General features: G+C 39.6%; 1 protein-coding gene across 1 annotated transcript in view; it reads right to left on the bottom strand.

Annotated features, from left to right (window-relative positions):
• XK (X-linked Kx blood group antigen, Kell and VPS13A binding protein) overlaps positions 1 to 25813 on the bottom strand; it is a 51821-nt gene that overhangs the window by 4294 nt on the left and 21714 nt on the right. The window lies entirely within an intron of this gene.

Raw genomic sequence — 25813 nt, 5'->3', positions numbered from 1 at the left:
TGCACTCAAACCCTTGTCTCAGGGTCCGCTTCAGGTTCAACTCAAGTTGAAACACCTTCCTAACCCCATCTTGCTCTGCCTGGATATGTAGAATCCTTTACATGGTGTTCTTCGTTTCCTCAATCAGTTTATAAGCTCCTGAGGAGTCGAGAATGACGTCTGACATGTCATCTTCATGCCTCTCAACATATACCAGTAGTAGGTACACAAACAGAAAAGACTCAGTAATAAACTGCTCAGTGAGTTCCTCTCTATCTGCAGGACCTTTTAAATTTATACACTGACTACAGATTGCTCATTTTTCTTTACTCTTCAGTTACATTTAAGAATATGACTGCAAGATTGCCAAAGAAATGAGAACCTCCCCGTTACTGAGAATCTTGTCTTGGGCTGAAAGGCATTAGTATCTCAAGAATTCTCAGCTCTTAGCTGCCTATTTATTTTTCTTTTTTTTAATGTTTACTCTTGAGAGAGTGTGAGCAGGGGAAGGGCAGAGAGAGAGGGAAACACAGAGTCCAAAGCAGGCTCCAGGCTCTGAGCTGGCAGCACAGAACCCAATGCAGGGCTAGAACTCAGGAACTGTGAGATCATGACCTGAGCCGAAGTCAGACGCTTAACCGATTGAGCCACCCAGGCGTCCCTCTAGTTGCCTACTTCTTAAAATGACCTATGGCTAATGGGTTTATCCAGTTTATCTAAAACAGAAGTTTGGGGAGACAAGATGTGGCTCATTTAAATGGGACATGGTACCGTGTTCGAGAGTGTGACACTATGGCTGTGAGCTACGGTCTCAGAAATGTGCCGCCAATCCGTGAACACAAACTGTATGGTCAAAACTGAAATATAATCACTTACTAACAGGCTGGCACCACCTCCGAATATTGCAGCAAGAAGAGACTGGAGGCAGGGCTTGGAGTCAGGAACCAAGAGTCTGGCTCTGGTTTTAGTCTTATCCCGCCAGGCCACACTAGGGAAATACAATCTCTTTGGGCTCTGTTTTCCCACCCATAAAACTGAGATAATACCTTCTGTGCCTGCTCCTTAAGGTGCAATGTCCACAAAACATAATTGCCTCTACCTAAATGCATAATTTACAATGCACAGGAATAAAGGTTTTTTTCCTTATTTAAGTTCTGAATTGATGGAAAAAACATCTATATTTGCTGGACGCAAAAGCTGTGATGCCTCGGTACTTATATGCCCGGCAGAAGCTGAATTTTACTCAGAGGCTCAACTTTTTTCATAGTCTTTTGGCAGTGATTTAAATCATCAAAATCATTCACTGGAAAGGCTGTGATCTACTAATCAAACTTAAAAGATGGAAACACTATCCCAGGGGTAGACCAGAAAGAAATTGGACTGAATTATTTTTCCTGAGAGGCTAATTCACTAGACCATTGTAAAGCAGTAGATACTGGCGATGTATTTTTATGTTTTATGTATTTTATATTTTTACAAATTTCTACACCCTAAGGACCTGGTAGTGAATCCTTTTCTTTCAGTGCTTATGTTTTTTCCACTATAAGAAAAATACTTCATATGCAGAAGATGAGCTAAGCGTAAATAATTAAAATGCAAATTGCGTATTCATACACATACAGTATTTATATTGTTATATTTTTGGTCCTGTAAATTATTTATTAATGCAATGACTCAAATAATTTTTTAAGCATTTACCCATTTTTCTCATTAAGTCAATTATTTCCAAATTATACTTATTTCTCTATGAAGAGAATTGGCCAATCATTACTCAATCGGCGCTCAGTAGCAGTCACCCACTGAAGCTTTCTGAGAATGCAAAGAAACTGTCTTGAAATCACTGACCTCAATCATCACTCCCACTGCTGGCTGCTCACTGCAGAATTTCACAGATAGGAAAGGGGTCGAGGAAGAGAGAGAGATGCACTTGGAAGACAGAAGCTAGTAGTACAGAATGCTTGGAATGCACATTTCTACCTCTAGAATTAAGCTGTTATCTAATGAATGGCTAGGGTGATGCACATGCAAATACTTACTTACTCAGACTTAAATGAAGAAAAGTTCCCTGGTGCCATTTCCCAACCTTATCTTCCCACAGTTAACAAAAAGGGATCAGCTGGCAGTCACGCCCATTTAAGTGGCATTTCATAGAAATCTAACATCCCCTAATAATCCTATTCTCATTTCCTAGGAGTGTGTGTAGGGGGCACGTTTTGCTGTTCTCATCTTTTGTCACAGGGCAAGACATCATTTTAGGCAAAGCTGAATAGAAGGCTGTGGCAATATGCCAAACTCTTGGCACACTTCTAAAGCTTCTTCCCACTCAATTCTCACCAAGTAATCTCCTTCCAAATGGACTCTTTTCCTATTTCACAGAGAAATAAATTGTTATTAGGCACAAATTGGCTCATTTCCTGACTTGACACAAAAAAACTGAATTTCTATGTTAAGTGCTTTAGAACATTTTATTCCCCAGGATTCCCCTTAGGAGGGGAACTGAATTCTATTTGGGAGACAAGGGGAATGGTTTCTTTGTTGCTCTGGAGAGTTAACGGAGGCTGCTCCCAAGATGGAAGCCACTAAATGGCTGCTCTCTGTGATGCGACTACTCTCCATGGACACTGGATCTTCAATAAAATGACTCAACTTGCAAGAGAGTTTAGGCCGAACAGAGATTTCCCCCAGCATTAGTGAATGACTTCGAGGAAGGACCTGAGGCAGCCTGAAGGAATGTGGGGTACAGTGGCAGAGGGCAACTGAGGGAGTTAGCACAGTAAGCTTCTTTTTAGCTCTTTTGCTTTCAGCTCAGTAGACAAAGTGCTTTTCCTAGTATCTGGAGCCAGGATCTCCACCTGTGCTGCACTCCGCCACTCGCCTCCTCCTCCAAAATTTGCTCCAGTTATCATCTTTCTCTTCTCAAGTTTCCAGCTGCTCCCTCTATCTTGGTTCTTTTCCTTGAGTGTATGAATATGCCTGAGTCAGCTGCATCTAAAAAACCATCCTTCCTTTGCAAAAACTGGCATGATCGCTGAAACTATGTGATGGATACAGGGAGGTTCATTATAGTATCTTCTCAATCTTTTTGTATGTTGCAAAATTTCTGTAATCATGGAAACAGAGAAAGCAAGGGAGGGAGGGCAGGGAAGAAAGAGTTGGGTGCGGGAGAGAGACAGAGAGAGAGAAAGGACCCCCTCCTTCCCCCTGCACTTCTTTCTACCACTACACTCTCTTTGAACTTTTCAGTCAATCCTCTTGAGTCATCTCTAATCAAAACACTCTTTAATCCTCAACCCCTTGCAGTCTGGATTCTGGCCTTGTTCCTTCCTGATCTCCCTGTAACACTGGACGTTGTTTCCTCGCACCTCCTGGAAACTTCTCACTGTTTGCTCCTACTCATCCTCTCGCTTTCCTTGCAGCCTCCTTTCAATTTCATTCACTGCCACATCTTTCTCTTCCCCTCAGGAACTGTGGTTTTATGTTCCCCTTCTAGCCAAGGGCCTACTAGATTTCTCCTCTGAGATATCTTATAGGTGCCTCAAAACAGACACCACGGACAACAACAAAACCACAAACAGAACAAACCATTTCCCTGAAAACTCCTCTGATGTTTCCTCTAACAGCCCATGAGACCAACAACCCAGATCACGCTACCCAGAAATCTGCATATTAAGTAGGACTCTTTACCTTCCTCTCCCATCACAGCCAAGTAGATCTCTAAACTCTGGCTGCTCTGCATGGCTCATGGACCAGCAGCCCAGACCCCGACTAGGAATTTATTAGAAGTGCTCCAGCTCAAGGGCACCTGGGCGGCTCAGTTAAGTGTCCAACTCTTGGTTTCGGCTAGGGTCATGATCTCACGGTTTGTGACTCTGAGCCCCACATCGGGCTCAGCACTGACTATGTGGGGCCTGCTTGGGATTCTCTCCCCCCACCCCCAAAATAAATAAGCTTTAACAAAAAAAAAGGAGTGCTCCACCTCAGACCCAGTAAAGCAGAATCTGTATTTTAACAAGATTTTTAAGGTGATTTGTGTGACCATTACAGTTTGAGAAGTGCTGCTCGAAATGTTTTCTGCTTTCTTTTCTGGTTCTGTCATTTGTTGAGTCTCATACGGTTCTTGCCACAGAGTCCTAACTCATTTGCTGCTCTGTCCCCTGTCTTCCTCTTGTCTTTGCTTGGATAAACCCTACTTGTTCTTCAAGGTGCAGTTAAAGTGTGAACTCATCAGTGATGCTTTTCCTCAGCCTTTATTCAATTACATTCACTCAGTTGTGCTAAATGCTTCCAAGACTCTTCCAAGCTCAATGAACTGCCCCTTTATTGGGATCTCACAGCCACCTATTCATGCCTTTATTGCAATACTTGATATCTTTGGTTTAGTGCAATCTCCTAGGTGTAGCTACTGTTTCCTACAGATTTTTATCACCAGCACCTAGCACAGTGACTGGCACAAAGCAGGTAATTGATACATGTATGTTGAATAAAGAATGAATAAGTGAATTCAAAATTGCACCATGTGTGAACAGCCTTTTTCACCATTGAATAAGGAATTTAAGCTCCAAATCTCTCACAGATATAACTAAAGTGAGCAATGAAAACTCTCAAAGCCCCTTACCAGAGGGTGATTTCTGTGGTTATGGGCTTCCTATGCAAATATGTCTGCTTCCATGTGCCTTTTACAATCAAGAAGTTGCACCTGTTTCCAACATTTCCTAGGACATAAGATCCAAATTACAAAATGTCTTTCAGGTCTACATTCTAAAAAAATTCTCTTTGAGGTACATGACAGGCCTGCAAAACAGGGAGATATAGGAACAGTACAATATTCTCTGACCACAGGCCTAACTAAGAAAGTCAAGTACTGCTTCAGCATATGGGGCCCAACCAAAACCAGAACCATTCTGGATTATCTTGGCAGTGCTGGGTTTTCCTGGCCAGTTACCTAGATCACTGTTCTTGAAGGATTTGATAGCTTATTCCCTGGAGTGATCTGTGACCACTTATTCTAGAACCCAGTGTTCTGCTTTATTTTTTTCCCCAGTGGTCTGCTTTAATTCCAACCCAGGCCCTGACAAATGATTAACAAAACATTAATGAAGAGGTTAATGATGAGAGATCATCATCACCATGAGCTTGTACCCACATCTGCCACCGTCCCTCCCCAGTTGCTACAATAAATACTGCTTTGCTTCTTTGTTTCGATGGCTTTATTGAGATACAATTCACATTCCATACAACTCACAATCTGAAGTGTACAATTCAGTGAGTTTTTTAAAAAGTCAATCCGTAGATATGTGCCACCATTACCAGAGTCAATTTTAGTACATTTTTATGACTTCAAAAAGAAACCCTGTATCCTTTACCTATCATTTCTCTAAAACCTCTCTGCTACTCAGCCCAAGCAACCACTAATCTCTATAGATTTCCCTATTCTGGACGTTCATGTGAATGAAATTGTATAATACATGTCTTTTCTGACTGATTTCTTTCCCTTAGCATAGTGTTTTCAAAGTTCATCCATATTGTAGCATATATCAGTCCTTCATTCCTTTTTATGGCTGAAAAATATTCCATTGTATGGATATACTACTTTTTTTTAATATGATATTTATTGTCAAATTGGTTTCCATACAACACCCAGTGCTCATCCCAACAGGTGACCTCCTCAATGGATTTACTACTTTTTTATCCACTTATCAACTGATGTAAATTTGCATTGTTTCTGGTTATTGTGAATAGTGCTATTATGAACATTCATATACGAATGTGTTCTTTTCAGTCCATAGAGGTAGAACTGCTGGGTCATATAACTTTATATTTAATTGTTTGAGGAACTGTCACACTGTTTTCCAAAGCAATGACACCATTTTACATTCCCACCAGCAGTGTATGAAGGTTCCCATTTCTCCACATCCTTGCCAGTAGTTGTTATTATTATTGACTTGAATCTTTATTAACTTTTTAATTCTAGGCATCCTAGAATCAAAGGATGTGTGAAGTAGTATCTCATTGTGATTCTGATTTACATTTTCCCGATGACTAATGACGCCAAGCATCTTTTTATGTGCTTATTGGTCATTTGTCTATCTTCCTTAGTTGCCTTTGGTTCCTAACTGTAGAATAAACTCATAACACATTTCACACAGGCCCATATGCATCCCAAAAAGTTTAACAAAACTCAAAGTCCAGATCTTCACAGACTAATTTATGAACAATATATTAGGCTGACCCAGAGCCATCAATGAGCATTTTTTTTAAAAAGCGCAATTCTATCATCTCATGCTTTTTTAATTCCCTAAAAAAAAAAGGGGGGGGGGCATCAAAAAGCAAAATGAGGATTTTCATGCTGGAATGGTAGACTAGATTGTTTTGGCCCAATATTTCTGCCAAGAACAACTGGAAAAACATCCATTCAAAGGCATCAAAGATCTACCAAAGCAGTGAATATTTCTGGGGTTAAGATCTCAAAGAATAGAAAAGTCTCCAGAAAAAAATCTGAAGCTGTTTTTCTCCCCAAGACATTTCCTCATATGCTAGCGGGTACCAAGAGACTAAGAATCTGAACACAGCTTTCAGCAGTCTCTCAAAGCTGGTGGGTTTGGGAGCAAACATTGACATTCTGTCCCTATAACAGTCCTGGTTTACACCCAAAGCTTTCTGGTGGGAACCCAAAATACTAGATGAGAGGAGTAAAGGTGACCAGAAATAGATCAGCCCTCACAAAGACTGGAGTACAGAATTCAGCCAAATCAAGTTGTAACTGACTCACATTGATCTGTATCTACACCAATTACCTGCTATAAACAAAAGTAAAACCTTCCTGGAGAAAGAGAATTCATTCAGAGCCTCAAATTATCTCTATTTTTTAATACAAATAACTAACATTTAATTAAGAATAACTTGGCATGCCAACAAGAAAACAAAAAATTGATCAAAATCCAAGAATGAAAATAGATGATGAAAAGACCCACGGTAAATACAGATATTGGAATTATCTGACACTGACTTAAAAATATCTGTAATTAATATGTTTATGAAATTATATAAGATGGTAGAGAATTTATCAGAGACTGGAAACTATTTTAAAAACTGAAATGAAAACTATAGAACTGAAAAACACAATTAAGTACAATTTAAAAATCAACAAGTGGGTTTAATAGATTAGAAATGGCTATAACGATAATTAATACTAAGCAGATGGCAAGTCAGAAGAAAATGGAGAAACAAAAAGCATGAGAGACGTTTGGGCCAGTGAAAATGTCAGAGGGAGAGAGAGAGAGAGGAGAATAATGGGGTCAGAAGCAATATTTAAAGTGAAGAAGGCTAAGAATTTTCCCGAAATGCCGAAATCTAAAACTAAGCCCCCATAGGATAAATACAAAGAAAACTACAACTAAGCAAGTTATGTTAAAACTGTTAAACACTAAAGTCAAAGTGAAAACCTTAAAAAGCAAGCAAGCAAGCAAGCAAGCAAGCAAACAGATTAACTTCAAAGAGGCAACACAGACACTGGCATTTGAAAAGAAATAATGAGAATCTCAAGGTAGGAAGAAAATAACCTTTAATAGACCTCCATACCCAAAAATGAAGGTAAAACAAAACATTTTATGACAAAACAAAAATGAAGGAATGTGTCACTAGCAGACCTGCTCTAAAGGAAATAATGGCATTGGTATTTCAGGCCCAGTGAAAATGACCCCACATGGAAACATGGAGATACAGGAAGGCCTGAAGAGGTACCAAAAGGATAAATACAACTCAATTTTTATAATGAGCAAAATTACTTGAACAATAACATCATACACACACACCGCTCAAAATGTCCACTAAAGACCTGAAAAGGAACTCAAGCTCATTAGTCATCAGGAAATGCAAATTCAGAGTAAAATGAGACACTACTATATACCCACTATATAACTAAAAGTAAAAGCAAGTGTTGGCCAGTGAAACTCTCATACACTGCTTGTAGGAATGTAAAATGGTACAACCAGTTTTACAGTTTCTACTAAAGCTAAACATCGGCATTCCCTACGGTCCAGCAAATTATACTCCTGAGTACAGACATAACAGAATTGCATATATACATATACTAAATGGCAAGTACAAGGATATTTTCAGCAACATTACTCTTTAAGTTTATTTATTTATTTATTTTGAGAGAGAGAGAACACAAGCAAGGATGGGGCAGACTGAGGGAGAGAATTCCAAGCAGGCTCTGCATGGTGGTCAGTGCAGACACGTCACGGGGCTCAAACTCACGAACTATGAGACTATGACCTGAGCCAAAGTCAGATGCTTAACCCACTGAGCCACTCAGGCACCCCACGGCAGCATTATTCTTAATAATCCCAATCTGGAGATAATCTAAATACTAATCAAGAGAAGAATGTATCAACTCGTGATATATTCATACAATGGAATGCTACACAGCTACACTACAGAATACACTTGTGCCACAAGCCACAACATAAGCAACCCTCACAAAGACAGTGTTGAACGAAAGAAGCTAGGCCTGATTCTATTTATACAAAATGTTTAAAAACAGGAAAATTTAATCTGTGATGTTAGAAGCCTGCTTTCTGCTTATTGGTTACCCTTTGGGAAGGAGGCTTGGGAAAGTGATTGAGAAGGGGTACAAGGGTACTCTTCTGTTCCGTGACCTGGATAGAGGGTTACACGGGTGCATTCCTTTGTGATAATTCATCAAGCTTCACTCATATGTATATCTATTTTACTATACTTACTAGCCACTTAATGTTTATTAGACTGCATTTTAATTGTTAGTTTTTTTATTTTTAGAGAGAAAGAGAGCGTGCAAGTGGGGGAGGGGGCAGAGGCAGGGAAAGAGACAGAATCTTTTTTTTCCCTTTCTCTTTATTTTTTAAAAATATACATCCAAGTTAGTTGGCATATAGTGCAACAATGATTTCAGGAGTAGATTCCTTAGTGCCCCTTACCCATTTAGCCCATCCCCCCTCCCACTACCCCTCCAGTAACCCTGTTTGTTCTCCATATTTATGAGTCTCTTCTGTTTTGTCCCCCTCCCTGTTTTTATATTATTTTTGTTTCCCTTCCCTTATGTTCATCTGTTTTGTCTCTTAAAGTCCTCATATGAGTGAAGTCATATGATATTTGTCTTTCTCTGAGAGAGAGAATCTTAAGCAGGCTCTGTGCTCAGTGTGGAGCCTGACATGGGGCTCGATCTCACCACTGTGAGATTATGACCTGAGCTGAAATCAAGAGTAGGATGCTTAACCAACTGAGCCACTCAGGTACCCCTAGACTGCATTTTTAAAGGGCAAAAAACTACTCATTTATTATTGCAATGAAGTTGTTTCAGAAAGTTTTCTTCCCTATCCTGGCAAAATGCCAAGTAGAAAATATGGTTCAAACCCCTACTTTGCTCACTATAGCAAAACTGGTTCTACAGATGTAACCAGAATGACATCCTAATACTGGAAAATACATTTCAAAGTTCTAGTGACTGAGACTTTGCAGTTACCAAAATCTCACTTGAACATCTGCCAGTTTTCCAGATGTTTAGTCAGAAATTGAGGACTTTCAATACATATTTATATCTTGTTGAGTACTCAAAATTGTCAGGACAAATATTATGGCCCATCATTCACAGCACACGTGATGTGATCATTACCGTCTACAATCCTCAGAGATCCTGAATGATTTTGCTATTTTTCTTCCCAAAATATTTTGATTCCTTGCCTAAGGAAACCGGATGCTAAATCTCCTCCAGCTCATCTCTTTTACGTTAAAAAAAAATTATTGTACATTTACTTCATGCCAGGGACTAGTGTAAGCACATTACAGGTACTAATCACTTCATCCTTACAATTCTATAAAGTAAATACTCATAATCCTCATTATACAGATGAGAAAACAGACAAAGACGCTAAATAACTTCCCAGAAATCACTCAACTAGCAGAGCTAAGATTCAAACCTAGGCAGTCTTGCTCTATAGAGTCTTGGTCTTAACCAGTAGGCAATTCTGCCTAAATAAATATAGTAGTTCCATTTCCCTAGCAGTGGCCTTAGCTTCACTTTTCATCTCTTTTACCAGTGGGAGGCAAGCGTCGAGAATCTGCCCAGGACCTCAAGGAGTGTGGAGAATGCCTCCAGAGTATTTAGGGGAGCTGTCCAATTCTTCCTTGCTTCCACTGAGCCCAAATTTACTATCTAGTTTCTATTACATGAGTATTCTCTATATAAAGACTTCCTGAAATCATGCTGTCCAGGCACCCAGGAGTGGGTAAGCCTCACTGCACTAAGCTGGTTTCTGGAAATCGCCTCCCAAGGCCCAACAAATGATCGGAAAGAAGTGAGGCAGGCTCCTCTATCTGCCCTGCCAGCTTCCTCACCATCCTACCTCAGACAGACAGAAGAGACATCAGTGAGTTTAACTACATCAAAGAAAACCCTTGCCCTCTATAGCGAGACAAAGGAATTTAGTACCTGATTCCTGCACTGGCCCCTATATCAGGTTATCTAACAGCAAAATGGTAGCAAGATCATTCAGAACGTCAAGACGAAAGTTCTACATTCTGCTGTACCTTCCCAACTATGGCTCAAGACACACCAAACCGTGTTAAAACACAGTTACTCATGTACAGTGAACTTTGTAAATAAATGGGCATGGCCACTTGACCCTCTCTTCCATTTTCTGCTTTGCCAACACTTGAACACACAAATGTTTGCACGTACATCCTTACCTCCACTAGTTTTTTCAACTCCCACAATAATTTTCAGTATAATTCCCCCCCATCTATCTTCCCTTCCCTGTTTTCAAATGCTTTTCTGTTTTTCTTAAATTTTTTTTTAACATTTATTCATTTTTGAGAGACAGAGACAGAGCGTGAGTGGGGAAGGGCAAGAGAGAGGGAGACACAGACTCTGAAGCAGGCTCTAGGCTCTGAGCTGTCAGCACAGAGCCCAATGTGGGGTTGAACTCACGGGCTGCGAGATCATGACCTGAGGGCAAGTCGGCCGCTTTAACCGACCAAGCCACCCAGGTGCCCCTGGGTTCTTCTTATTTAATGGACTCATTTTATATGTGCTTATGGTTGTAAATAACACAAAAACCTTTAGAAATAGGTAGAATATAAATAATAAAAAATTGATAAATAAATGGCTTGGACCTTGCAAAGAAGACCTCAGTTCTCTGTGTGTGACTGTACCTGCTCAGTGCCCTCAATTCTAAGCTGTACTACCAAAACCCACTTTGCAGAGATATGGATGTGGAATCTGAAGGTCCTGTGCCAGATTCTTCAAACACAGGCTCTAGAAGGAAACCTGAGAAGATATATAAATAGCATTGCCATCCTCCAGTGAACCTCTTGTGTGGTGGGGGCAGGGGTGGGGTTAGGGGGGAGGTGCTTCCCACTGAGTAGCACTAAGTAACTTTCACTGGTTTGTGGTCACAGAACCCAGAAAGGAAAATCAAAGCCTACACTTAGGCAAAAGCCAAGCCTGGATGAAAAGTCTTGGTGATATACAAGAGCATTTTTACCCCACTGTATTTGGAGGTGAGTTCAATTTAGGAGGAATGGATATGAACCCACTCCCAAGTCTTACGAAACTTCGTATTGTCTTATACACTGACATACACCATTACATAATCATACAGACCATTGCTTAGATTGCTATAGCAGCTATGTATACTCTAGTGAATATAGCTGAGAATGCTCCTTGGTGTAGAAAAATACTATATATATTTATATCACTTCTTTGTTGGATTTGCAATAGCCAAATAAATTCATCTGGTTACAGGCTGATGAGAGCATTATGTGGTACAAATCAGACATCTAGCATAGGGCAGAGGTTTAAGCAACTTCCATACTGGAGCAAAGTCAACACAGTCCACCTAAATCAACTTTAGGGTAAGAAGAAAACAGACTATAATATTTTTTTCCAGCTTTATTGAGGTGTATTTATATACTAAGAAGTGCACATATTTAATGTGTACAATGTGAGGAGTTTGAACGTATGCAAGTAAAATTTTTAGTAACTAAAATTTAAAATAACCACTAACCTAAATTAGCCCATATTTAACCAATTTGCCAATTAAGTAATGCTCTACTTTTAGGTAAAAGAGAAATAGGTCAAATTCACATCTCTAACAGAATACACGCTGAACCAAAACACAGATCCTGTTTTGTTCATTGATGCCTGGCAACAAGTCCAGTGTCTGGCACACAGTGGGTGTTCAATAGAGATTTCCTGAAGAAATTAGGTGGTAAGTAGGAGCCAGTGGTACATATCTTCTTCATTAACAAATCATATGCTACAAACATGTTCTAAACAGTGTACCATCTCAATCCTTCAACAATGTTTCTCATATATATGGGGTCTTCTCCAAAGAAAGGCAGAAAGGTAACAAACATAAGGCTGAAAAATACACAAGCAAAATAGGTTTCTGCACGGCCCATGTTTACTGGAATATCAAATGCTCAGAAATCTCCATTCCTTTTTTTTTTTTAATGTTTATTTTTGACAGGGAGAGAGGGAGAGAAAGCGTGCGCACACGCACAGGAGAGGGACAGAGAGAGAGGGAGACAGGGAATCCGAAGCAGGCTCCAGGCTCTGAGCTGTCAGCACAGAGCCAACGCGGGGCTCAAACCCACGAACCAGGAGATCATGACCTAAGCCAAAGTCGGATGCTCAACTGACTGAGCCACCCAGGCGCCCCTCCATTCCCTTTGGGCTGTTTCACTGAGTTCCATGGCATATTTGTTCTGCCAGCCACTCTTGTTGTGAAAGAGATCAGTTAACCAACTCTTTGCTCAATGTATTACCATCCTTTTTACTAAACATTAATCAAAATAATTCAAACGTACTTCTAAGAGGTTTAAAAATGAATAAGACAACTTTGAAATCAAAGAATTAGCAAGTTTTCTAGATTCTTTCTAGATATTCATTGCTCTACTCACACGCACATCTGTGCTTCCTTTAATGAACCCTAACATTTGGATCCTGGTTCACAAACAGCAAAAGAACTCAAAAAGTGTTCACAGAAGCAGACAGTAACAACTGCATGTCCTTAAGTTCAACTCAAAGTAGCCAATTCTCGGAAGTTCCAAAATCATAAGTTTGTTATCTTTTTCCTAAACACAATGAACATGTGCCACTATAATAACCTTATTATAAGATGCTTTGAATTTATGTTTAATATTATTTTCCCTAGAGAAAATTCAATTTCATTCTAGCTACTGAGTCCAAATTACTTTTAGGTCTCTTGAGGCACAATTAGAAATACCAGAAATAGCTTCCAATCTGAAGCAAGCATTAAAAACTACTTATCTCTGGAAATATAAAGCTTGGCTCTCTAAATCTTTCTCTGTCTCCTACATGCTGAAAAACTGAAGAATCAGCCTTAATAATAATAATAGAAGGGCCAGCCCTACCAGTGACTATTATCCACATTACAACATAGCCATGGAAGCCAGTTTGACTCTTTCTACATGTTCCCCTTGCCCATCTGCAAATCTCCAGCCCTTACTGAGCCAACCTTTTATTCCCCCATTCAGTAGTCAGGGTGATCTTTGACTGCAGAGGATGAGGAAGGGTTGAGGCTATCACACCTGAGAAATAAAAATGTGAATTCAACTCCCTTTCTAAAAAAGTCTCTAGTATGTCCACATGGCCTGTCACCAGGCTAAGTGCTATTAAACATGTGCTTAAGGCATTTTTAAAAAGGTTTTTGCAGTAATGTATGAGGAATGCTATTATTTATGCACATTTTTCTCAAATTAAAGTTCTTAATTTAGGGTACTTTTAAAGGTAGACATACAAAAGCTGGTTCTTAGAAAAGATCAACAAAACTGATAAACCCTTAGCTGGACTGACCAAGGGAAAAAAAGACAGAATGTTAATTACCACTATCAGAAATGAGGGGATATTACTACCGACATTAAATATATAAGGAAATATTATAACAGTGTTTGCCAATAAAGTTGGTAACTTAGGTGAAATGGATAAATTCCGGGAAAAATACAACTTACCAAAAGTGGCACAAGATGAGATGAAAAATCTGAATAGCTGTCTATCTATTAAAGAAATTAAATTCATTAGAAATACCTTCCCACGAAGAAAAACTGATTCATCACTGCTTTGCATCAAGACCAGAGAAGGAGCCAAACATGGAATCCAAGCTACTTGAATCACCTTTTAGAAGGTTAAAAATTTCATTAAAATCCATTAAAGTTACCAATGCTATACACCCCCCCCCCCCAAAAAAAGGGTAGGCACACAGCCCTTGCAGACTTGCTATCTAGTGTAGTTTCCCTAAAAGGGCACCCTCCATAAAGAAACAATCAGTGATACAGTGATAAATTAACCTCTGGTGAGCATCTTAACCAAGGGCTTGTACCACAAGCCAATGTTTTCTGCTCGTCTTATTTAATTTTCACAACAATCCCGTGAAGCCTGTGTTGACAGATGCAGTTTATAAATTAAGAGACAAAAGGTCTCTGAGGTCAGTTTGGTGACACTATTCAATAGCAGAATAGGCTATGAGCCCAAGCTTCTGACCTTAGTCTCAGAGGATTTCAACAAAGTACCAACTGTGTTCCAGCTTCGAGGCTGCCTGGAAGGAGAGTGCCCCCTGAATTTCCCAGCAGTGATGCCCCAGAGCTGTGGAGAAACCTCCAGCAAGAATATAATACTACATTGTTTGGGCTCAGACTTCCCTAATCCTTAGCTGCCCCATAGCGTCTTCATGCTCTTCATGGGTGTCTTGACCATCTAAATTTCACATGAGCTCCCATATCTCTTCAAGGAAATTTAATTCAGAACCTACTTAGGCCAACAAAAGGGAAAGAGAAGGGAAGGGAAAGAAAGAAAAGGGAAGCGGGAAGAGAAGAGAGGAAAGGAATAAAACAGCCTTTGTAACATTTCAAAGCACTTTCAAATCCATTATCTGACTTATCTTCCTACCCTCCTAAGGAGGTAAGCAAGGCAGCCATTGTCTCTTCTGCCTCATAAAGGAAACTGAGACCTAGGAGGACACACGAATCAAAAGGAGAATGGAGAAACAGTGTTAGAGTCCTATGGTAGAACAAGGGTTGGCAAACTAGGTCTTATTTTTGTATAGCTCATGAGTTAAGAATGTTTTGTACATTTTTAAAGGGTTGTAAAAACAAACAAAAATGAAGAATAAGACACAGACCACGATGGACTGCAAAATCGAAAATATTTACCATCTGTCCCTTTACAGAAAATTGTTGCCTGCGATAGAACAGTTTTAAGTCACACACAAGAAATAAACCAGCACTACATTCATCAGCGGCATAGTTCTCAAAATATCATGTTGAGCAAAAATACAAATTTTAGAATGATGCTTGCAGTGTGATAAGGATTAAAGACCTACAAAACCAATACATAGTATTTATGGATACAGTACAAATATTGTTAAGTTATGAATCATGCAGGAGGATGATAAACTCTGAAATGATGACAAGGGTCACAGGGTGCCCTGATTATACTAATAATATTTTATTTCTTAAAGAGACAAAAAGATAATTCTGAAGCAAATATTTCATGTGACTATCAGATAAAGTAGGCAAGGAGGTATGTGTGTGTTTATTATATTATTTTCTAGTCCTGTCTCTATGCCTTAATATTTTACAATATCAATATTTTGAACTAATGTACAAAGAAAAAATATCTGTGGTTAATAAGTGGGTGGATATTACAGACACGTGTGTGGTTTTTAGCAGGTCTCCAGAAAAACACCAAAAAAGCACCCCCCAGAAAAGCCCTCCTGACGTCCTTGGGGGAAAGTCACAGAAAACTCCTATGCTAATATGAGTGGTTAGATGGGATTTGCAGCTGAATAAGCAATCTGTACTCATATTCTTCACTACTTCCCTTCAGGCTAAAGGGCGTTTGTCAAGGAGTGTGCAGGACCTTGGCCTTGGGGCTGTCCTAGTCTCACATTCCTGTCAAGGACTGAAGACATACACATATAGCTGGGACAAAACCAGGAAGACAAGAGAGTCATGATTCAAAATCATCTCAACAGGCTGATACCCTGGGTGTGAATCCAAGAAAAGGAAAGATAACAAGAAAAAATATCAAGCCCTACCTTTATATATTTATATAAAAATATAAATATAAAAAATATATAACATAAAAATAAATATATGTTTATATATTTCTATATATGATACACAGAAATACACTGTATAGGTACAAGATGCGTAAATCTTGGCTTAGCTGCTCTCAGTATGACAAAAAAAAAAAAAAAAAACCTGGGAGAATTTATATCTATCCATATAAAACAATTGTATCATTCAGCTCCTCCCAAAGCTACATCATTTGGGCACATAAATAAAATAAGAGTTCAGATTAAAGCCGAAAAATTAAATAAAATGAAATGAAACATAGTCCCACTGCTACCAGCTCTTGTTGAAATAAGTCTGCAACATCATACACAATTATGAATGCCATGTTTTAAGAAAAAAGTGCCAAGCCAGATTGTATCTCAAGTACCATAACCTTGATGGCTACAAAGCCTTCCATTAGAGAAAGAACTGGAGGATCTGGAGAATGAAAAAGAAAACAGAGTCAGGATAGTTGTAAATATTTGGAGATCTGGCATGTTAGTAAGGGGTAGTAGATGTGTTAGTGTTGCTGTAGTGGGAAAAAAAATCAGGTCTAACCATGGGGCTGAAGATTAAAAGAGGTTGATTTCCATACAATACAAGTGAAAATCTCTACTTAGTAGTGTCAGCTGGTGGGGTATTATCATGCAATGGACTTATTTCCCCCCCAATCTCCTCTCAACTGTGGTTTGTGGAAACAGAATGTGGAAGAAGTGACAGTGCCCCAGTTCTAAGCCTAGATCACAAGAGACTGCAGCTCTACATGCTCTGACTTTCCCAGAGTCCTGCAACCACCAGGAGAGCCTGCTACGGAGGTAGAGACCACATGTAAGTGAGCCATTCCAAGTGCAGTCATCCCAGATCAGTCAGTCATTCCCAAATGACCCAGACTGAGTGTGTGCTCATGAGCAAGCTCAGCCAAGATTAAGCCTAGCCTGGCCCAGACCAGAACTGCCCAGTTGACCTGTAGGCTAATGAGCAACAATAAATGCTTATTGTTTAAAACACTAAGTCTTAGGTAGTCTGTAACTTATAATAGCTAGCTGATACCAAGGAGACCTCTTGTCCCCTTTCCAGACATATGGCAGGCACCTTGGTCTCTACTCACCCCAGGCTATTCCCTCAAGTCTCCCACCTTCAGCAATCTACAAATGAGAATCAGGCCTCAGTCTCTAGGCTCATGAATAATCTTTAACTACAGGGTATACACCAATGAGAAATTTCAAGAGAGCAAAAGTGGGGTGGGCCTCTGGGTTCCCAGCTTAGAAGGCAGGAAATGCAGTGGTTAGTTACCCATGTTGTGAACACTCTTCATCTTGAAAACCTCATTTTAGGTGGCTTCTGGGAGGGGAAGTGAGGGCATGTATATTATAGAAACCCCTATTTCTCTCACCCCTACCCTCAGCTATTTCCTTATAGAAGCTGAGGGTGGGGATGTGGGGGTTCATTGTTGGAGGGCTGGTTTGTCACAGTTGGAAAATCCTAAAAAAAAGAAACTGGCCAATTTTTTATTTTTTTTTTTTTTTTTTTTTTTTTTTTTTCCTGAATGTGGCACATACAGCACCTGAGCCTGATGTCTTCTTGGGGGAGGGGAAAGGAAAAGTCCCACTTAACTTATTATATAAGAAAGAACATTCTAACAAGAAAGTTTTAGCAATGCAACGGTGCCTTTTGAGTACTGAAAGCTATCCAGCAGAGGCTGGTGGACCACCTTTAAGGGAAACCAAAGAAGGGATTTCTAGATAGAGTGCAAAGTCGGACATGATGACCTCTTAAACCCTATCTACTTCTTAACATTCTACATCTCCGTGAGAAGCAGTGTTGGCTAAAAGACTAGCAATGGGCCAAGCATCCAAAAACATGGGTTTCAGTCTTGGCTTTGGGCCCTTGAACCTCCTGAACCTTGGTGATGCAGATACGATGGGCCTCCTACTCTTAATTGGTATTCTTCCTCCTTTCTTCCTTGAAGGCAGAGTTCTGATTACATGCTCACCCTCCCATATGTTCAAGGAAGATGCTCACACATTTGGCTCCTGGAGTAAATCAAGATTTGTATAGACTAGTCTCCTACAATGTTTTTGTTTCACAAATAGAAACAATGATATTTGCATGGTATATTCACTGGGTTAATTAGATGAAGTTGATCTATCTATTCCAGGCCCCACCCAGCTGCTTTGTAGGGACAAGGGTATCTATACCTTAGAGGCATCTGTAACTCTCTATTACTATTGTTAGGGACTGGTTTAGCCTGACCCATGTCTGGCCAATGAAACCAGAGTAGAATTCTGCTGAATGAAAAGGTGTTCCCCCCTCAACAGAAAAAAGCACACAGGAAGAAACCATTCTCTTCTCTCGGACTTGGTCATGCCTATGTGTGATGTCTAGATCTCTAACAACCTGTAGGAGTTTTAAAACATGGTCCTTCAAATTCTTTGATATTCTTCCCATCAAGGAGTAGGGTCCATGTCTCCTCTTCTTAAATCTGAGATCTAGTGAATGCTTAAATAATAGAATATAGCAAAAATGACTCCGCCACTTTCTGGGTGAACACATTAAAAAGCAGAAAATTTCCACTTTGTCTCTTAGAACACTCATTCTTTTAAAAAAAATTTTTTTTAACATTTATGTATTTTTGAGAGACAGAGAGAGACAGTAGGTGAGCGGGGGGGGGGGGGGGGGGGCAGAGAGAGGGGAACACAGAACCCGAAGCAGGCTCCAGACTCTAAGCCATCAGCACAGAGCCCGATGCAGGGCTCAAACTCTGGAACCTTGAGATCATGACCTCAGCCAAAGTTGGACACTCAACCGACTTGAGCCACCCAGGTGCCCCAGAACACTCATTCTTAAGACCTAGATGCCATCCCTTGAGGGAGCCAAGGAGAGGCCCACTTGGAAAAGAACCAAGGCCTCCAGCCCTCAGCCCCACCTAAGCAATCAAAAGAAAACAAAGTACCAAACTGCCAGCCATGTGAGTAAGCCATCTTGGAAGTGGATTCCCCAGCCTTCAGTCAAGCTGCTCCAGCTGATACCACATGGAACAGAGTGAAGTGGACTCTGCCGAGATTTGTCAGATTACAAGTTCATGGGCAAAAGAACTATGGTTATTTTAAGTCACTAACTTTTGTGGTGGTTTGCTCTGTGGCAATATATCATAAATAGTCCTCTTGCAATCATGAGGGGAAACAGACACAAAGATGGAAAATGCTTAGGTCCTTGATGACATTGCTGTGCCAGTAAATCAGCCAACCATGGGATCACTCTGCCTCTGTATCAGGTGAGGTATAATAAAAAATTTATTTATATACATAAAAAATTTATTTATATATAATAAAATTTATATAAAAATTTATATATAATAAAAATATAAAAATCACATATTTTAACACGTACATACATGTATATATTTATTTTTAAGACACATTTAGGTGGGTCTATCATTTGTAATTGCAATGTCTTAAATGATACCCTCTGCCTTTTTATCTGTAGAAATGAGATTAATATAATTGCTCTGCTCTTTACTTTTCACCATTCGCTGACTATATATTGAGAACCCACATGTGCCAAACTGGGCCTGCACAAATGAGTAAGACAAAGACCTGTGGCTAGCCCGGTAGATCATGCCTGACCACTCTCCCCACCCCTAACAAAAACGAATAAATGTTCCTTGAGGAAGCATGAAAAACACAAAGAAATGGAAAGAAGAAAAAACGGCCCATACCCTCACTATCCTAAGACAACTATTTGACATTTCAGTGTTTCCTTTCAGACTCCTTTTGAAGTTTTGTATTTTGTGTATGTGTGTGCATGTGAGTGCCTGTGTGTGTGTGTAGACATGCAAAAAACTGAGGAGATGTTGTGGCAGAAATTTATAAACTTTTATCATATGAAGCACTACATACACATATACACACACAGAGCTATACTGCAACATCCCTCCCATACACCTCTAAAAATGTATGAATTAAAAGTATTATCTTTAGATTAGTTCATAAAACATAGCTGGTCTCAGAAACAGGTGACACATTATGGGTTGTTTTTTTTTTTCCTGAAGCTAGACAGTGTGTCTGGCCAAGGCACATCTCTGGGAAGTGACCTGATTAAAATGATGGCAATTGTGTCAGGTTACCAAAGTTCAAACAACTGTATTATAAAATTAGACTGATGAACCCTAGCCTCTTTTCCCCAAATACAGCAGATATGAAAGGGATGAGTTATTAAGAGTGCTTTCCTAGGAATTTAAGACACAATAAACACCTCTGAAATCACTAACTGAAAACATCCTATGCTAATCACTACCTTCTACCCATTCAACTCACTTGTCTAAGAACCACTACAACTTTTTTTATATTCTTATCAAGCATTCAAACCAAATGAATCCTCTATTTCCCCTCATCCAGCTAAGAATCCTCGGTGGACAACCTCATTCATTCTTGTGCACAAACTTCAAACACACTTGCCCCTCTGTTCCTTTGCAGCCTCTGACAGAACTTGTACCCTGAAGGAATCTGGCTGCTTTTTCCACAGCTGTACATGCCTGGCCTGCTGTGGTTCAAATTACCACCTCTATTCAGATGACTATTCTCAAGCAGCAGAGCCTGAGGCAAGCATTTGGATGCAGGCAGTTCAGCTGGGAGCTAAGCCTTTGAAACAGTGAAGGAGTAAAGGCAGCAGGGCTAATGAAGACGGCATTAAACTGGTTAACACTGCGGCAAATGGGGCTCATTCTCTTTGGGGATCCACAGAGGACCATACAGATTAGACCCCAATTTATCCATCTTAAGGACAGAGACTGAGGGTATATCCACAGACTACTGTCTCCTTTCGTTTGGAGGTAGCTCCATTAAGTGTTACCTTCCACCACACTTCTCATTCATGCTTGAGCTACATTCTCTGGCACAGGAGAAAACCTTGAGGCAGAAAAAAGAGAAATGCCACAGTGTGTCCTCAGACTTGTAGTCGGTGGTTGATGTGGGATGCTGGCAATGCATGTGGAGCTCTTCCCCACAGCTGCACTAAAATCAAGAAGGCCAAAGACAAGGGACTCACAGTATCCAAGAGCCTGCTACAGGCCCCCAATTTACCTTTCCGGGCTATATACCCATTTTTGCTTGCAGGCTACATCTTCAAATCCTATGGGACACCTTCTCTCAGATGCCCCCCACACAGACACTTCCAAATCAAAATGGCAGAAAGTGACAGGAGGCAGAAGTACACCCACGGAGTTCAACTGTTTAGTAGCATTTGCTGATGGCAGTAGCACGGAGCTCCCTCAACTGTGAGTGGGCTCGCCAGTGGCTTGCCAGGAGGGCCCTCGCCAGGCTTTAGAACACAGGGGTCAGCAATTCTTCCTGAGTTGGGACCGGTCATCAATTGGACAGTTTGTCCCGTCCCTAGAGAAGCTCAAGGTTTGGCACTGCCGACTCTCCGCGTCCTGCGAGGTGACGGCCACAGGACTGGTTGCCTGCCAGCTCCAGGATACAGGCTGGCAGGTCAGCAATACAAATGAGGAGGACGTGGTCCAGAGGAGGTTCAGTTGCGTCCCCTCTCACAATGAAATAAAACCAGTTTCGGTCCCAATGACCTCTTTATGTCAGCCTTCCTAACCAACATTCCTTTGTTCTTTTTTGAACTGGTTTTTAACACCTGCCCATTCCATAGGTCATAACATCTCTTAACATGTACCCATGTCTCTGTGAGTGACACGATTTTACCTTTTTTTTTTTTTAAATATCTTTTAAACACTTTGAAACTCATAATGAGGTGGCCCACAGGTTCACCTGTGAGAGCCAGGTAAACTGTTCATGGAGAATGTATTGTGCGGGCAGTGAAAGCCCAGCAGTGTCTTTTCTTGGCAATTCTAGGCGAAGCCAAAGTGCCAACAGAACTGTGTTCGCTCTACCTTTTTCTGTCTTTTAAAAGCCGCTCCAATATTCATGGATTTGTTTCGTTTTTGTTCATTTACAGCCATTAAGTTATTCCCTATGGTTGGCAAAAATGGATGGGAATTGGTTTTGGGGTCTGACCATCTGGAGATCTCTCTACATGGACTTAGGGTTTATAGACATCTAGTCCCTGCTGGGCAAGAGGCAACAAAGATTCTGGCTTGTCAGTCTTTTTGTTTATTACTCTTTTTTTTTTTTTTTTTTTTTTTTTTTTTTTTTTTTTTTTTTTTTTTTAAAAAAATTTTTTTTTTTTTTTTTTTTTTTTTTTTTTTTTTTTTTTTTTTAATTTTTTTTTTTTCAACGTTTATTTATTTTTGGGACAGACAGAGACAGAGCATGAACGGGGGAGGGGCAGAGAGAGAGGGAGACACAGAATCGGAAGCAGGCTCCAGGCTCTGAGCCATCAGCCCAGAGCCCGACGCGGGGCTCGAACTCACGGACCGCGAGATCGTGACCTGGCTGAAGTCGGATGCTTAACCGACTGCGCCACCCAGGCGCCCCTATTACTCTTTTTTTTAAGCGTGAATCAATTCAGAATCTCATGACCTTTGGGAGGAAAACACCTTTTTGAAATCTGGACTGGGAAGATTTTCTGTTTCTGTGTTTACTCTTGATCCATGGCTAAAATCATAAAATTGAAGCTATTTCTCTGTAGCTGTATGTCTCTATATCTCTAGTTCAGAAATGCCTTCACCTCTAATTCTGCTGAATGTGTAGCATTTTCCTACCTTTGGATGGTATTAATATATTAGATTATAAAGTCTCTTTCTTAAATTAAATTAAAGGAGCTCTGTTCTGATTGGCATATATAGGTAAGTAATTGCTTACATACACTGAATATAACAAATATTTCCTACAATACGGAAATTAAGTATCTGAAACGTGCAAAGTGTTTAAAATGTATTTTAAGAATTCAAATTCACATGGAATTAATGTAAATATTTGACAATTTCAACTAGTCTAATATTTGGGATTTAATGAAACCAACTAGGTCTTCTCTATCAGCATGGAATATAAAACAAGCATACATTTTTCTGCCTCTTGGGTATATATTGTTGCTAAACTGACACAGGTTTATAATCAAATAGGCTAGAATTACCTACTGAATATTTAAGATTACAAAAACATCAATTTATGTTTAAGCAAACTGAATCATTGTTCTAATGAACTTGTATTTCCATAGTAATGAGGTTTTATAGTATGTCATCTTGAAAAGCATTTCCACTGGGGCACCTCAGTCACTTGGTTAAGCATCTGACTTCAGCTCAGGTCATGATCTCAGGTCAGTGAGTTTGAGCCCCACGTTGGGCTCTGTGCTGACAGCTCCAAGCCTGGAGCCTGCTTCAGATTCTGTGTCTCCCTCTCCCTCTGCCCTTCCCCTACTCACACTCTGTCTCTCTGCCTCTCAAAAATAAATTTAAAACGTTAAAAAAAAAAAAAAAAAAAAAAAAGAAGTGTTTCCAAAATCTTTAGATAACTGAAGACCTTTGACTGATATTATTAAATAATTAGTAGACACTGAATGGACACCTCCATCATTTCTAAGTAAGAAAACTAAAACATTCATTACAGGCATAATTTTAATTTATATACTTTTGCTTCTTATTTGCATATGCTACAAAGAGGCTATATCTTTGGGTTTGAAAATGAATGTATATTCACTTCTGCCATGTTGTGAAACGTATAAGGGAATCGTGTGGCTAAATGAAAGCTAGGCTGAGTGTATTCTCGAGCTCTGCTAAAATGACAGAAACTCACAATTATCCACCCCCTTGTTTTCTCTGTGAAGTACTAGTGCCTAAAAGCTATAATTAATAAATATGAATGAGACTATATGTGACTGAGACTCTACTAGGAGTCTCAAGATAATGACACACGCTTATTTTGATTTTAAGTAAGTGCCAAAAAGGGAATGTTTCTGTCCAAAGCAAAATCACTTGTTCCAGAATTTCCTATGGCTGCTCTAACCAATTACCACAAACTTGGTGGCTTACAACAATACATATTTACTCTCTTGCAGTTCTGGAGGTCAGAAGTCGGAAATCAGATTCTCTGGGCTAAAATCAGGGTGTCAGCAGGCCATGCTTCCTCCAGAGGCCCTAGGGGAGAGAATCCCTTTCCTGGCCTTTTCCAGATTCTACAGCCAAATTCCTTGCATTCCTTGGTTGCTGGCCCTTTCCTCCAGCTTCAAAACCAGCAGTCCTCATGTTATCTTCTTCCTCTGTCATCAAACCTCCTCCTGCCTCTCTCTTACAAGGACACTTGTGATTGCATTAAGAGTCCACCACGTAATCTGCAATAGCCTTCCCATCTGGCTTTATCGGCAAAATCCTTTTCTGCCATATAAACCTGTGAGTTATCATTCACAGGTTTCAGAGATTAGAACCTGAATATCCCTCAGGCCATTATTCACGCTCTCGCCTCACCTCCTATATAATCTACACCCAAAGAGGGGAAATACCATATCTCACCACAGTAACACTTTCTTATTACTTTATCATAAGAAAATTGATTGTTCTCTTTAAAGTAAAAGAAACTTGCATTTTTTGTATCTTCATTTAAATATTGTACTGTTACTTTAATTAATAAATAGCCAAGCTATAATCATTCATATACTCAGGCACCTATGATCCCATCTTAATTCTCAAATGTCCTGGAAACTTCAATTTTACCTTCCAACACAGATTCCAAAATGAAAAATGAAATAAAACTTAACGTCTTTTGTACTTTAAACGTTCTTTGACATTTTCCAGAGGTCCTTAAAAAGTAATAAAGACTGTTCCTTTACCTTACAAAAAGAGGTGTTCGAAAACTTTAGCACTATTTGTTATGTTAGTATTGATTAGTTGTATAAGAAAAAATCAAATCAAAAGAAGTATTCAGCTGTCCATAGATTAAATCTGAATAGGGAAAATATTATTAATATCAATATTTTAGTTCTCTGCTGTATGCAAAGTCCCTAGAGATTTATTAGCACCCTTATTGTCTATGTTTCTAATTACCAGAGTCCAGTTGGGGCTTTCCCTGATGACATTAGGCAACAAAATTAGTGTTATTAGTCATAATTTCAGTACATTAAAAAAACGGTACCAACCTTCCTTTTCAAATTTTAGTAGAAATTTCTACACCAGTGTTTTCAAAATGAGGACATACATCAAACCTTTCTGTGAATCTTTGTTAAAATACATGTATTTAAAATCTACCCCAGATTTTTCTGAAAACAGGTTTAATCATCATGCATTGTAGATACTTTCTCCAAAAGTCTTTTTGGATTGGCTTTATTACTTATTTTGCATGTCACAAAAAATTTCCCCTTCACTTGTACTGTTTTCATTATATACTCCTACAAATATTTTAAGTCTCTGTTGTCTTCTCAGAGTTTTTTATTTACTCTGATGGATGCTTCCCTCAAGGCCCTATGATCAGCTAAAGACAGGAGAACTCCGTGGAAAAGGACAGTAATTAAGGTACTTCAAGAATAAACTTTTAAGCACAGACTTCTGATGCCATCGTATAATCACCTTTAACACCAAGTCAGTGGACAGAGTCAGAATTTTGAGAACGCCTTATTTGAGAAGGAGCTGGGTTCATGATCTAGCTATTACAATGACCACTGGAACAACACCTCTGCTTTGTATAAAATCAGTCCTTGATCCTAACCCATTTGGCCTTTTCGATATAAAATGCAAGTAAAAGTTCGTGTTGCTCGTGCTTACCCAGAGGTCCAAGAAACCCCGACATCTCTGTATCCAAGAGAGTAGCTTCTTTATCCCAGA

The sequence above is a fragment of the Herpailurus yagouaroundi genome, unplaced genomic scaffold (assembly GCF_014898765.1).
Source record: "Herpailurus yagouaroundi ecotype Mexico unplaced genomic scaffold, PumYag 67793, whole genome shotgun sequence".
Classification (NCBI taxonomy): domain Eukaryota; kingdom Metazoa; phylum Chordata; class Mammalia; order Carnivora; family Felidae; genus Herpailurus; species Herpailurus yagouaroundi.
Note: the sequence above shows the minus strand (reverse complement) of the source record. Positions and strands in the feature narration are given on the sequence as shown.